A 14,064-nucleotide genomic window follows, 5' to 3' on the forward strand; every position below is an offset into this window, starting at 1 on the left:
TCACTGGCAGGTAGGGTTTTATCCATTGCACCACAGTTGTCTTGGGCTGAGCTTGCTAGGATGGCCTGATCTGTCCATGTTCTCAGTTATTTCGTCTTGGAACAGCAGAACAGCTCATTTCTAACTGTCCTGTCCCCTTTCCAGACTCATCTGCATCTACCACCTTTGTTCTGAAGGCCTCAGAGAGCTCTTTGGATCTGGCCATGATGGTGATCTTCTTCACCACTCACTTCAACCATCAATCAAGAGCAGACCAGACTAAACATCTGAGGTTTCAATAAGACTCCAGACTCCTCCAGAATAATCCTCTCCAACCATGTTCTGATCATCTGCAGCTGATTCTGATCTCTACACATTTGAAGTACTAATAAATGTTGGGAGGCTCTAGTAGTAGTAGTAGTATTACCTCCATCTCTCAGTACCGTTTAAACGAAGATCACATGTCCACAGGCCTAAATATGTTAAAAAAGGCTTTCGGCAGTCCAGAGAAAAAGAAGGGCAGAGAGTTAGAGAGGTATACAGCCAGAGCCGGTGGCGGTGTGTCCCCAGCAGCGTTTGTAAAGTCTCTCCTCCATCAGCTCTGGCGGAGAGGACAGATGCCAGCCTGGCTGCCAAAGGCCCCGTCACACAGCGGGCCGTGCAGCCTCGTAAACATGAATCACCCTGCAGCTGTCACATCCTATCCGCTCCAACCTAATTAAACAATTAGGGCAGTTCAGAAAGCATCACTCAGCCTGACTGCCAGAGCGTGGGCAAAACACAGCGTGCTCACACACACACACACATGCAGGCCAGCGCAGTCCAGTGCTACTGCACTGCTGTCTGTCCACTCACGGCACAGAGACTGTACAGCTGTCTGTGGCCGGGAGTCCTGTTACTAACAAAATCTTAATGGGATCTAACTAAACTGACAGCACTCAAACAAAAAGCCCATTGGATAAGCAGCTTTAGTGCAGGCTAGAAAAAGTAAGTGAACCTCTGTGTTGCAATTAAAGAGAGAAGTGCAGGATTCACAGGTGCTTTGACCACTACCTGACCATTAAATAAAGACACACAGAGCCTAGTTACTGACAAATCTGCTCTTCTCAGCAATGCTTTGGTGCAAACACCTCAAAGACCTCAGAAGACATGGTGCATAGAGACGCTGAAGGCTGAAATACACTACAAAAGCAGTGCAAAAGCCCTGTATGTCCGCCTAACTGTCTACAAATGGAGAAAGTGTCTAGGTGTGAGTGTCACGTCAAGATCACTACCAAAAGTGCAACAGGCAGCCCTGGAAGATGTGAGAAAGAACCTCAGGGTAACAGTAAAAGTTCCCAGGCTGTTAAAATAAATACAATCAGAAGCTCAACCCAGCGGAGGATGAGCCGAGCAAGAGGCTGAGACGGTTTTACGAGGAGCGGGCTGATGGGATTTAATCACGGTAAAATGCAACGTGCCTGTTGCCCACCTATTAAGGCCATCAAAGCAGTTTAGGAGAGCAGCTGGGCCGCAGTGGACAGCATCTGGCACAGCTGTCGTGTCCTCGCGCAACAGTGAGCTGTGCAGATGCAGAGAGGTGGCAATTACCTTGGCTTGGGGCAGGATGCTTTCTTACTGGAATACTTCACCCAAAAGGCAGGGAGTGAAACAGTGTACGGTCTAATTGGTTTAAATTAGAATTAAAGTTGGTCTAGTTGGTCTAGTTCTCTTACATAATCTCAGTGTTATCACACAGTCCTCTTTGTCTGAACCTGTGTAGAAAAAACAAGGCTGTAGGACTAGTTATCATTGCTGACCGTCTGTACATTATGAAAATGTTATTTACTGGGCAGCTGGGATTTCCAAATGATGTGAAATCTCAATGTTTTATATAAAAAACAATTAAAAACAATACAAAAATAATATATATATATATATATAATATATTATTTTTATATTTAATATTTAAAAAATATGTGTATATATTTATATTTTATATTTAATAAAAATACAAATAATATATAGATAATATTATTTTTTTAAATATTATTTTATATTATTTAATTTAATTAAAATTGATTTATTTAGGCTTTTCACAACAAATGTTGTCATAAAGCAGCTTTACAGAGGTCCATGTCCGAGCCTCTTTAGAGCAAGCTAGTGGCGACAGTGGCAAGGAAATCTAGAGGTAGAAACCTGTAGAGGAACCAAGACTCAAAAGGGGAGCCCGTCCTCTTCAGGTCGACACCGGATCGTAATAATAATAATAATAATGATTAAAATAAAAACAGGAATAAAACAATAATAAAACTGAACTGAATTAAGAGAAAATGATAAATGTGCCATCAAGCCAAACAAGATGAAAACGTGAGTGAGATGATAGTCCTGCAGGTAAACAGTCAGAAGCAGAGTCCTGTAGTGAGGTGAGGAGGAATCAATGCAAGGCCCCAGAGCAGGACAGTGGGCAGGGGGGTAATGGAGAGAGCCAGGTCTGGCAGTATCAGGATGGAGCAGTTAGAACCGGGCATCTCAGTACACTGAAAATAGACAAAGAGAAAACAGTATTACCTGTTTGGGTATCAGTGTTTATTAGTTCAGATGCTCAGACTTAAGGACTGTCTCAGTTCCTCTGGCTGTAGTAGAAGTCAAGTCAAGTCAGATTTATTAGTATAGCTTTTTACAACTGTTGTTGTCACAAAGCAACTTTACATAAATAGTAATTAATAAAAGACAGACAAAGAAGAAAGAAGACATAACATAAGACATGAAGACATGATCCAAGACACCCAGTGAGCAGCCAACGGCGACAGTGGTAAGGAAAATCTCCCTCAGAGCTGGAGGAAGAAACCTTGGGAGGAACCAAGACTCACAAGGGGGACCGACCCGTCCTCCTCTAATCAGAACTATTTAAACATTAATGATAAAAATGACCAAACCAGATACAGCAGATAGTTAATAGTGGTGATATTAATAGTGGCAGATAGTTACGAGTCCATTTAGGTTTGAACATAGTCATTAGACAGGTAGCAGTGGTAGGAGGGTGTGCTGCTGGTCTGCTATGGGTGGTGGTGGGTGGGGGGTCTGCTGGTTGGATCGGTAGGTGGCAGCTGGTCTGATGCAGGTTGAGGGGACCTCAGCGGGCAGTCTTCCAGCAGGTCGGGCTGGGTGGCCATTTACTCGGAGAAGGTAAAAATAGAGAGTTAGTTTTGAGAGGATTTTATGGAGGGCAGAGAATGTTGAGCAGTATCAGAATGTGTCAGACGACTCCAGCAGGTCTGACTATAACAGCCTAGTTAAAAGGAGAGAGCCAGAAGGTAACACAGACACGGGAGCACCCTGAAAACGCCAGCATCTACCTGCTCCACCATCCACAAACCTGAGTGATTTCTGAGTGAGTCTTCAGTTCACTCTCTAAACAAAATCGCCCAAAAGAGAGAGAGAGCTGAATAGACCTGACTCGACCCGCCACATACAAGAGTTTCACCTGTAAAACAAGTGAGGAGAGCAGCTCAAACCCCTGAGCTTCACTCTCTGTAAACTCAACTACAGCTGAAAGATCTCAGGCCATTCAGAACATACGAGTATTTGCAGGAGGTGAAGATGATGGAGGTGGTTCTTCTAGTGGTTCTTCTTCTTCCATCTGGAGATAAACTAACAGAGCTCTAGCGTTAGTGTCCTCAGATTAAGATCGGCAGAATGCTCGCTCACGGCCTAATCGCCTGTTCTGCTCAATGTTGAGACGGCTTCATCAAACCCGGTGACGGCGCCATCTAGCGCTCTGGAGGTGATAATGTGTGGTTGAAATGATTTGTATTGTTTTTATAATTGTAAGGAGTAATGATGAAGTGCATATTTTAGTACTTAAGTACAGTAGTGAAGTACTTCTGCTTCCTTAATATACATCTCTGGTAATTAGTTGAACCTACACTGTTGTACAAAGTATGAGATCATAGAGGAACTTTTCAAGGAAACTGTGGAGGAACCTCTTAAGGTGCTTTGAGGAACCTTCAATGGGTTCCTTAAAGCACATTAAGAGGTTCCTCTGCAGTTTAAAACCAAAGAACTTTAAAGTTCCTTTAATGCACCAATCACTGTTAAAAGTACACGTTTCTTAAGGAACTTTTAGGGCTGAGATATAAAAGATTTTGTTTAAACAGATACAGATTGAGATTGTTCCAGGTCTTTTAACTGGCTTTTGGAGCTCTCAGCCTTTGGTCTGGTTCTACCATCTGAAATATTACATTTTACATTCATGGCAGTTGGCAGATGCTCTTATTTGAAGGAACATATCGTTTAAACAAGCGAGAGAGGTCGCACAATGAACTGCTAGGAGTTCTGGCCAGGGACTCTAATTGATATAGTGTGGTGTGGTTGCCAGGTAGGGAACTGAACTCCATGGAGCCTCGTGGAGGTTGGTGTTGTTGCCAGCTCTGCTCAGCTCTGCTCAGCTTTGCCCAACTGCCCAAGTGATAAAATATATAGAGATATAGAGATAATATATAGAGAAGATAGAGATGTAAAGATTGAGATAGAGATATAGAGATATAGAGATAGAGATAGAGATAGAGATATAGAGATAGAGATAGAGATATAGAGATATAGAGATAATATATAGAGAAGATAGAGATGTAAAGATTGAGATATAGATATAGAGATATAGAGATAGAGATAGAGATATAGAGATAGAGATATAGAGATATAGAGATAGAGATAGAGATATAGAGATATAGAGATAGAGATAGAGATGGGGATATAGAGATATAGAGATGGGGATATAGAGATTCAAAGATAGAGATAGAGATATAGAGATAGAGATAGCGATATAGAGGTAGATATATAGAGATAGCATTATAGAGGTAGATATATAGAGATAGAGATATAGAGATATAGAGATAGAGACATAGAGATAGAGATAGAGATATAGAGGTAAATATATAGAGATAGAGATATAGAGATAGATATAGATATATAGAGATAAAGATAGAGATAGAGAGATATAGAGATAGAGATGGAGATATAGAGATAGAGATGGAGATATATAGATAGAGATATAGAGATAGAGATAGAGAGATATAGAGATAGAGATAGAGATGGAGATATAGAGATAGAGATAGAGATAGAGATGGAGATATAGAGATAGAGATGGAGATATATAGATAGAGATATAGAGATAGAGATAGAGAGATATAGAGATAGAGATAGAGATGGAGATATAGAGATAGAGATAGAGATGGAGATATAGAGATAGAGATAGAGAGATATAGAGATAGAGATGAAGATATAGAGATAGAGATAGAGAGGTAGAGATAGAGATGGAGATATAGAGATAGAGACAGAGAGATAGAGAGATAGAGATAGAGATAGAGATGGAGATATAGAGATAGAGACAGAGAGATAGAGAGATAGAGATAGAGAGGTAGAGATGGAGATATAGAGATAGAGACAGAGAGATAGAGAGATAGAGATAGAGATGGAGATATAGAGATAGAGACAGAGAGATAGAGATATAGAGATAGAGATAGATATATAGAGATAGAGATATAGATAGAGATAGAGAGATAGAGATAGAGACAGAGAGATAGAGATATAGAGATAGAGATAGATATATAGAGATAGAGATATAGATAGAGATAGAGAGATAGAGATAGAGATAGAGAGATACACATACTTTGAATTGTTCTTAAGAGACACTTTAACAGACAAAGTATGTTACATTAGTATGTAGTCATTCCCCACAGACTACCTTCTCTTGGGTGCATTGTAGCTTACATAAAGATTGGTTGCCTGCCCACTGGGTTTTCTAAGGTGTGGAGTGGTCACTATTGTATGACCACATGCTTATACTGTTGCTATCTGTTGTTTATCTTTAAGAGACAGTTCTGAAATATAACATTTATGGTTGCCAAAACAGCAGACATCTTAAACATTGTGTCTGTATATTTTATGAGTGACATTTTGTCAACCATAGCTGCTGGTATTTTACGGCAAGTTTTTACATTTCTGTTAATTTACAGTGTGCGTTTTTTAGAAGTTTTGACATTTCCTGGAATTTGTATCAGTTTTACTGTTTGTATGGTAAAGGCAAAGGTGCATTTTACCTATCTGTGGTGGTGAACACACACACAATCGTGAACTAGGGGCAGTGAGCACACACACACACCCAGAGCAGTGGGCAGCCAACTACAGCGCCTGGGAAGCAGAGAGGGTGAAGGGCATTGCTCAAGGGCCAACAATGGCAGCTTGCCGAGCCCGGGAATCGAACCCCCAACCCTGTCCTGAGCCACCATTGAATTCCCTTATAATATAACTGAAGGTGTGGTCCGCAGATTCACAATGCCATTAAGCAGATAACACTAATTTCTTCTCCCTGAGCACCCATTGTTTCCATGTTAGCTTTCTGCAGAGAGCCACTCCTAAAGTGGGGGTGGATGCTGATGCTGTCTATGTGACTGATGTTGTGGTGTGGATGAAGGCTGTTATTATTAGAATTATATAGAGAAATGGCTTTAAATAATCCAGCATGCCGCTCGTGATGAATCACGTCCTTTCCCTTAAAAACAAGATTTGTCGTTTTGTCATTTACAGAGGACTGAAATAAGAGAGATATTAAAACTGAAGCAGAAGCTTTGAGCAAATGTCGGGCTAAATGCTCTGCACACACAATTACTCTTCGAACATTCACCTCCACCAACATGAGGATTATGGTCTTTAGTTGAGTTAGCACACACACAGGCTGCTGTATCAGTCAGAGGGGTTTTGTCATGGAGAAATTCTCCACACTGTGCTTACCTCTCTGCTGGGAATTACACTAACCCACATCAGTTAGAGGAGCAGCGTTCACAGACAGTGGGCTTCGCTGCAGGACTGGATTGAACCAGAAAAAAGGAAATGAGCAACAGATGGATGGCAAGTAGGAGCAGAAGAGGGGAGAACAACAAGAGAGGCCGAGACTGAGACAGATTTGCATGGCATTAATTAATATTTCTTGTCATTAGTGAAGCCCAGTGTTATGAAAGTGAAATGATCTGGTCATTTGCGTAACAGTAACTCCAGCAGATCTGGAGCTCGTTCAGTATTCAGTATAATGCTGTTTATCAGGCAGCTTGACAGAAGCTCAAATTCCACACTTTGTTCAAAGAAATTTCCAAATTTTTCTTATAAAGTTTATTCCAAGTCTTATTATCTAACATTTAATCACAGTGGTGGTGGAACCTGACCTTCAACATACTCAAATGGCGTCAGATCAGTCCAGAGAACAAAGAAAACACCAACTTTTAAAAGTAATTTCTTTTTTAATTAAAAACTGAAAAACGCTGCTTCTGTCAATTTTCATGTCCTTCAGACCAATCTGAGGTAGAAACACCTTTTGCTGTAGTCTATAGGGGGGTCTACCAGCTGAAGTGAAGTGAATTCCATCTATTCTTCCTGGCAGATTTGCTTCAGTTTGGTTGGATGACGTTTGTAGTTGAGTTTTCAGATCCTGCCAGAGATTCTTGATTATTCTTATGCTGGGGATCATGGTCTTGCTGAATGGTGGAAAAACGTTTCTCAGAGGTCAGCAGGTCGTCTTGCAGAAGCTCTTTTACAACACCTGAACCTAATTCTAACATAAACTTAACCTACAACACCTAAACCTAATTCTAACCTAAACATAACCTACTACACCTAAACCTAATTCTAATCTAAACTTAACCCACAACACCTAAACCTAATTCTAACATTCTAACCACACTGACATTTTTAAATGTCAACCACTAAAATTATGCAGACATTTGAAAATATTATTCTATAAAATTCTTCTTCTAGTTGTTTTTCTGATGATCTGTTTGTTTGCTTTATAGCTCAGCTTTTTTCTAATGGTTCATCTCATCTACTCTGTATGTATTGGTATCATCTATCTCTGTACAAGGCTACCAAATCAAACACCGGTAACACTACAACAGCAAGTGTTTCTTAACAACTGTTCAAAAATAAATTCATGTCCTTTCGTATTTATGGTTTATAGGGTTGATATAGTGACATTTAAATGCTGACAGCTAATCAGGATTTCAATAACATGAAACTATCGCTTGGTAATATTAAGAAAGCCAGGCTGCCTGCTGTCTTTGCACGCTCTGAGCTGATTGATCCGCTGTGCCACCTCTGGAAAGGTTGGAAGTCAGATGGAGGTGGAGGTGCTGGTTTCCCGGCAACCACAGCAGCCTTCATCTGAGAGAGAGACTGAGGGGCAGGTGATGGAGAAATCTCCTCTTCCAAACACATCTGTCACCCCATCGGCCTCAAATGTGGTCATGAGTGTCGGACTGGGTAGGTCATTTCTGTCTCCTCTCAGAGCTTCTTCTTTGCATTTATTGAAAACGTCCAAACAGGCTAGGTACCCAGAAACTAGGGTTTCCTTATGAAAATAACTTATTTGACTTTTAGGGCATTTTCAGAGCTTTTAGAGCTTTTTTTCCAGACCCAAGTCTGGAAACCTAAACCTAAACCTTACCATAACCTAATCTAAACTTAACCTACTACACCTAAACCTAATTCCAATCAAAACTTAACCTACAACACCTAAACCTAATTCCAACCAAAACTTAACCTACAACACCTAAACCTAATTCTAATCTAAACTTAACCTACAACACCTAAACCTAATTCTAATCTAAACTTAACCTACAACACCTAAACCTAATTCTAATCTAAACTTAACCTACAACACCTAAACCTAATTCTACCGTAAACGTAACCTACTACACCTAAACATAATTCTAATCTAAACCTAAACTAAACATAATGTACTACACCTAAACCTAATACACCTAATCCAAATGCTAATCTTAGCCTAACATAAACTTAACCTACTACACCTAAACCTAATTCTAATCTTAGCCCAACATGAACTTAACCTACTACACCTAAACCTAATTCTAATCTTAGCCTAACATAAACTTAACCTACTACACCTAAACCTAATTCTAGCCTAAATGTAACCTACTACACCTAATCCAAATGCTAACCTTAGCCCAACATGAACTTAACCTATTACACCTAAACCTAATTCTAACCTAAACTTAACCTAATACACCTAATCCAAAGGCTAACCTTAGCCCAACATGAACTTAACCTACTACACCTAAACCTAATTCTAACCTACTTGCAATCTTGGAAATCTCAGTAAAAAATGAGATCAGGCTTTTTTGAGAGGAAGGATTTTGACCTTTAGGGCATTTTCAGAGCTTTTAGAGCTTTTTTACAGACCCAAGTCTGGAGATTGGTACATTTGGTCAAGTGTAAACGCTGCTTTCGAGCCTGGGCAAGAGTCCAGAGCACCGATCTCTGGTCCTTCTGAAATCATTGGTCTGGGATTTCACTTGAAATAGACTCTGGTGCATTTACATTTACATTTATGGCATTTAGCAGATGCTCTTATCCAGAGCGACTTACAAAGTGCTGGATGCTATCCACTTCTGCTATCCACACGTGTGGGGTTGCACGATTGGTTCATTTTGTTGTCATATGACTGCTTCGATTTATCGCCTGCATCTCTTATGAGCGCTGCCCATCTCCGCCCAAGTGTTGGTATCCAAAGAAAATACAGACATTGACTGTAACACGGAGAACGGCATCTCTGTCATTCCCACTCCAGGCCAGAACGCTGCTACAGCACTAGGGAAATTGCTCCTCTACCTTCTGATGCTGCTTCTGGAGCTCTCAGCTTGTCCAGAAAAGCATGTGTGGTCTCTTAGCAGCAGCTCTGAGCTTGAACTGATTTCAAGATTTCGATCAGGAAACCAAGAGCAACTGTAAAGTTGGTAGGAGAGAGAGAGGACTTATATAAGTGAACACTGGGCAGCAGGACAATGTGCTAGACAATGACCAGTACAGCATTTCGACTGGCTGAAGTGTGCAGAAGCAGGTTAATGGTCCAGATCACTTCTGAAGACAGCAGCATTAAAAAGTGAGACATCGTCTCCGAATATGAAATCACGATGCATTGTCACAGTCCCACTGATGTCCACTCCATCTTGCACCTCAGAAAACGTCCTTAACCGACACTTGGAGATGAGACACACTAGCGAACCAACTTGTTGTCACAGATGGCACATGGTCTGTGAGGCTGGGGAGAATGTGAAAGCGGCGACGGACTGACCAGATAACGCTGTCGCGCAGCAAGCACTTGATATGCACTGTGAAACTAGCCGTCAATGAACTTGACTCACGCTGCAGCCATGCAGAAATGACAGCTCCATCACGGCCTTCCTCTGTGGCTTTGTGCTGTAGCCCTGTCCTGGACGGGATTACAGTTACGTATGGGGTCCTGGGGTAAATCTCCCTTTCATGGGGATCCTCTGTGATTCCTTCTGGGTGTCTGGCTCGACCATATCTGCCCTCTTTAAAAATGATGGGCTGAATTATCTACTGTATCTTGGAACTCAGCAGTCGTCTGATCATTTTAGTCCCATCCGGATTCACATTTTCATCTTTGCAGATGTAGCCTTACGTCTCATCAACCATTGGATCACAGCTGTTGTGAATGTGATCATGTGACTGATCATGTGATCAACGTGAATCAAACATGCTCTGCTGATTGTATTGCCGTCCGGATTCGAGAGTTTTACCATCCAGGCAACGTCAACACATTTTTGCAGACGTCCTCCTGAGAAACTTATGGGATTTTCATGCTAGCTGTCTGGGGTCCGGAGTGGGTCCGGAGTAGGTCCGGAGTGGCTGAGTGGTTTAACACATTACCACTATGGCCCAGGGATTGCGAGTTCGAACCCTGAGCCTTTCCACCAAAATCATAGAAAGCACAATTGGCCATGCTCTCTCCCCTAATATTGGCCAGCACAGACGTCGGTTAGCTGGTGTGATGGAGTCGGGGACCCGGCACTTACCACTTACCAGCATGACGGCTGTCTGGCGATGCTGAGGCGGTGCCCGGCTTCGCATTTATTTATTTGAGGAGACATGTTAAGTCTTTGCCCTCCTCACATCTGAAGCTTTGCTAGTGCTAGGAGGAGCTACATACTTGCTGGGCAATCGGGAGAAAAGGGGAGGAAAATATTTATTATAAAGAAGAAAAATCTCTCAGAGCAGAAAAGAGCAACATCTCTCTGCCAGTTTAATTCAGCACAGAGCACTGGAGCACAGTGAGGAGGAAACTGTGACAATAAGTAGAGAGAGCCTTAAGTACCTTTTGTTTAAGGTTAGAAGTGCAGGGTTAGACTAAAGGATAAGATTAGGGTTAGGGTTAGGATTTAGGGTTGATTCAAGGGTAGGTTAAGGAGTAGGTTTAGGTTTAGATTTAAGGTTAGAAATAGGATTAGGATTTAGGGTGATTCAAGGGTAAGATTAGGGTTAGGTTTAAATTTAGACTAGATTTTTTTTTATTTAAGGTTAGTGTAAAGGATGCTGGGTTGAGTGGGGTTAGGGTTAGATTGAAGGTTTAGGTTAAGGTTAGGATTAAGTTTTAGGGTTGATTTAAGGGTAAGATTAGGGTTAGGGTTAGTCTTAAAGGTTAGGTTAGCGTTAGGGTAAGGATTTGAGGTTGATTCAGTGGTAGGTTAAGGGGTAGGTTGAGGTTTAGATTTAAGGTTAAGGTTAGATTTAAGGGTACGATTAAGGGTTAGGTCTAAGTTTAGATTTAAGTTTTTGGTTAAGGGTAGAGTTAGGTTCTAGGGGTTGATTTAAGGGTGAGGTTAGGGTTAGGATTTAGGGTTGATTCAAGGGTAGTTTAAGGGGTAGGTTTAGATTTAAGGTTAAGGTTAGGGTTAGGATTAGATTAAAGGTTTATCTTAGAGTTAGGATTAGGATTTAGGGTTGATTTAAGGTTAAGGTTAGGGTTAGGATTAGATTAAAGGTTTATCTTAGAGTTAGGATTAGGATTTAGGATTGATTTAAGGGTAAGATTAGAGTTAGGGTTAGATTGAAGGGTTAGGCTAAGGTTAGGGTTAGGTTTTAGGGTTGATTTAAGGGTAAGATTAGGGTTAGGGTTAGACTTAAAGTTTAGGTTAGGGTTAAGGTTAAGATTTAGGGTTGATTCAATGGTGGGTTAGGTTTAGGTTTAGATTTAGATTTAAGGTTAAGGTAGGATAAGGATGCAGGGTTAAGATTAGGATAAGATTAGGGTTAGGGTTAGACTTCAAGTTTAGGTTGGGGTTAGGATTAAGATTTAGGGTTGATTCAAGGATAGGTTAGGGTTAGGGTTAGTGTTAGATTTAAGGTTTAGGTTAAGGGTTAGGATTTAGGGTTGATTCAATATTCAGTTAAATGTTCTTTACATTGTCAGGTGAGCGTCTGCGAGGCGTCTATAATGGGCCGTGACACTCAGTACATAACTGCCTGGGTGTCTGCTCACACTCATTCATGTGCAAAGTCAAAAGAACAGGTGAGCTCACACAACCCTAGGAAGCACCTGCACTGATGTTCAGGTAACTCAAAAATAACTAAAAAGACCATTAAAATAAATTTCACCTTCGCTCGGAGACGAATTGTGTTGCACTAAAATAAACATTTTACAAATATGTGTTTGTGCCAAGAACATAAACCACCCAGCTCTCTCTTCTAACACACACATCCATGTGTGGGTGCAACCGGCCCGCGAGCGCCATGCAATAACATCCTCCTGGGATCGATGCAAACTCGTTTTGCTCTGCTCTCATTGATAAAGTGAGTGTTTGCCTCACGGCCACTGCAGCCTCACGGTTATTTCTCCAGGGAGAGCCGGCTGCGGAGAGCCGGGTGATGAGCTGGGCTGGCACGCTGAGTGCTGTCTGATGTGTGTCACCTTGGATTACTTTTGGCTGTGGATGAGGGGCGAGCTGCCGCCTAATGAACACCTTGGATGGTTCATGACACTTTTAATGGGCAAATATTTTAGCAGTGAGGAGGTCCTGCACGCTATCAATCCAGAACAGTCATTTATACTTAATAATAAAAAAAACACAACGCCCACCACTCAGCTGACGCATCCTTAAGACGAAGCCAAGGCCACGTCACACACCAGCATGATTGAGTGTGTGTGTGTATGTGTGTGTGTGTGTGTGAGAGAGAGAGACTCTGGTGAGTGGTTTCGTCTGTAGACATGTTTTTCTTGGTGATTCATATTTAGATTTCTTCTAAAAAAGATCAGTGTGTGCTTATTAACAGAACTGCTAAACACAGTTATAGCCTGCTCCAGTAGGCCAGCTTTAAACTCGGTGTTAGAGCGCTCCGTGTGGCCAAGAGTGGAAGTGCACATAGTCAGTTCTGCTGAATTTGCTTAAATAAGGTTAGAAAAGTCTTCAGATCCTCCTGTCTGTTGATTTGCTAATGTTTATCATTTGTTTTGCAGATTTCTATCTATATTGTGTTGTTTTTATGCTTGTTTCACTCTCAATCTGCAGTCATGTGAAGAAATGAACAATATTTAAACATCTGGACTATTGATCTTCATGGTAGCAATACTTAGAGACGGAGGTAATCTAAGACGGGTCGTCTTCAACTTTCCTAAATTCAGCCATGTCTCTCCTCTGCTGCGTTCTCTCTTCACTGTAGCTTCCTGTAGCTGCTGCCCAGGTCATCAGATTCAGAACCCTGACTCTGGCCTACAAAGCCAAGACTGGACCAGCCAGACCCTCTGTACTTGATGGCGATGGTCAAAAGCTGATCTGCACCAAGAGCCCTTCCAGCTTCAAGTACGGCTCGGCTCGACCTGCCATCCTTTAAGATCCACGGAAGACGAGCGTCCAGACTTTTTTCTGTCCTGCACTGAAGTGGTGGAACGAACTTCTCCTGGGTGTCCGAACAGCAGAGTCCAACGCTCGCTGTCTTCAAACCCAGACTGAAGACCCTCCTCTTCTGAGAGCACTTGGGCGAATAGTAGAGTACTATGGTCACCTTACTGACTTGTGTTTAGTAGAGTTTAAGATTAGAGGATCTTTGAATTATTAGTCTATTTAAACTAGCTGAGGTTTTTCTTGGGTAAACAGTGAAGCTCTTTTGTAAGTCGCTCTGGAGAAGAGCTTTTGCTAAATGCCTTAAATGTAAATGTAAATGTAAACAACACACACACAAAATTAATTAAATTTAATAGAATTAACAAAATGTCTATAAAGAAAAAGTTTGAACCCCCTT

Source organism: Salminus brasiliensis, chromosome 4, assembly GCF_030463535.1.
Source record: "Salminus brasiliensis chromosome 4, fSalBra1.hap2, whole genome shotgun sequence".
In the NCBI taxonomy this organism is placed as follows: Eukaryota; Metazoa; Chordata; class Actinopteri; order Characiformes; family Bryconidae; genus Salminus; species Salminus brasiliensis.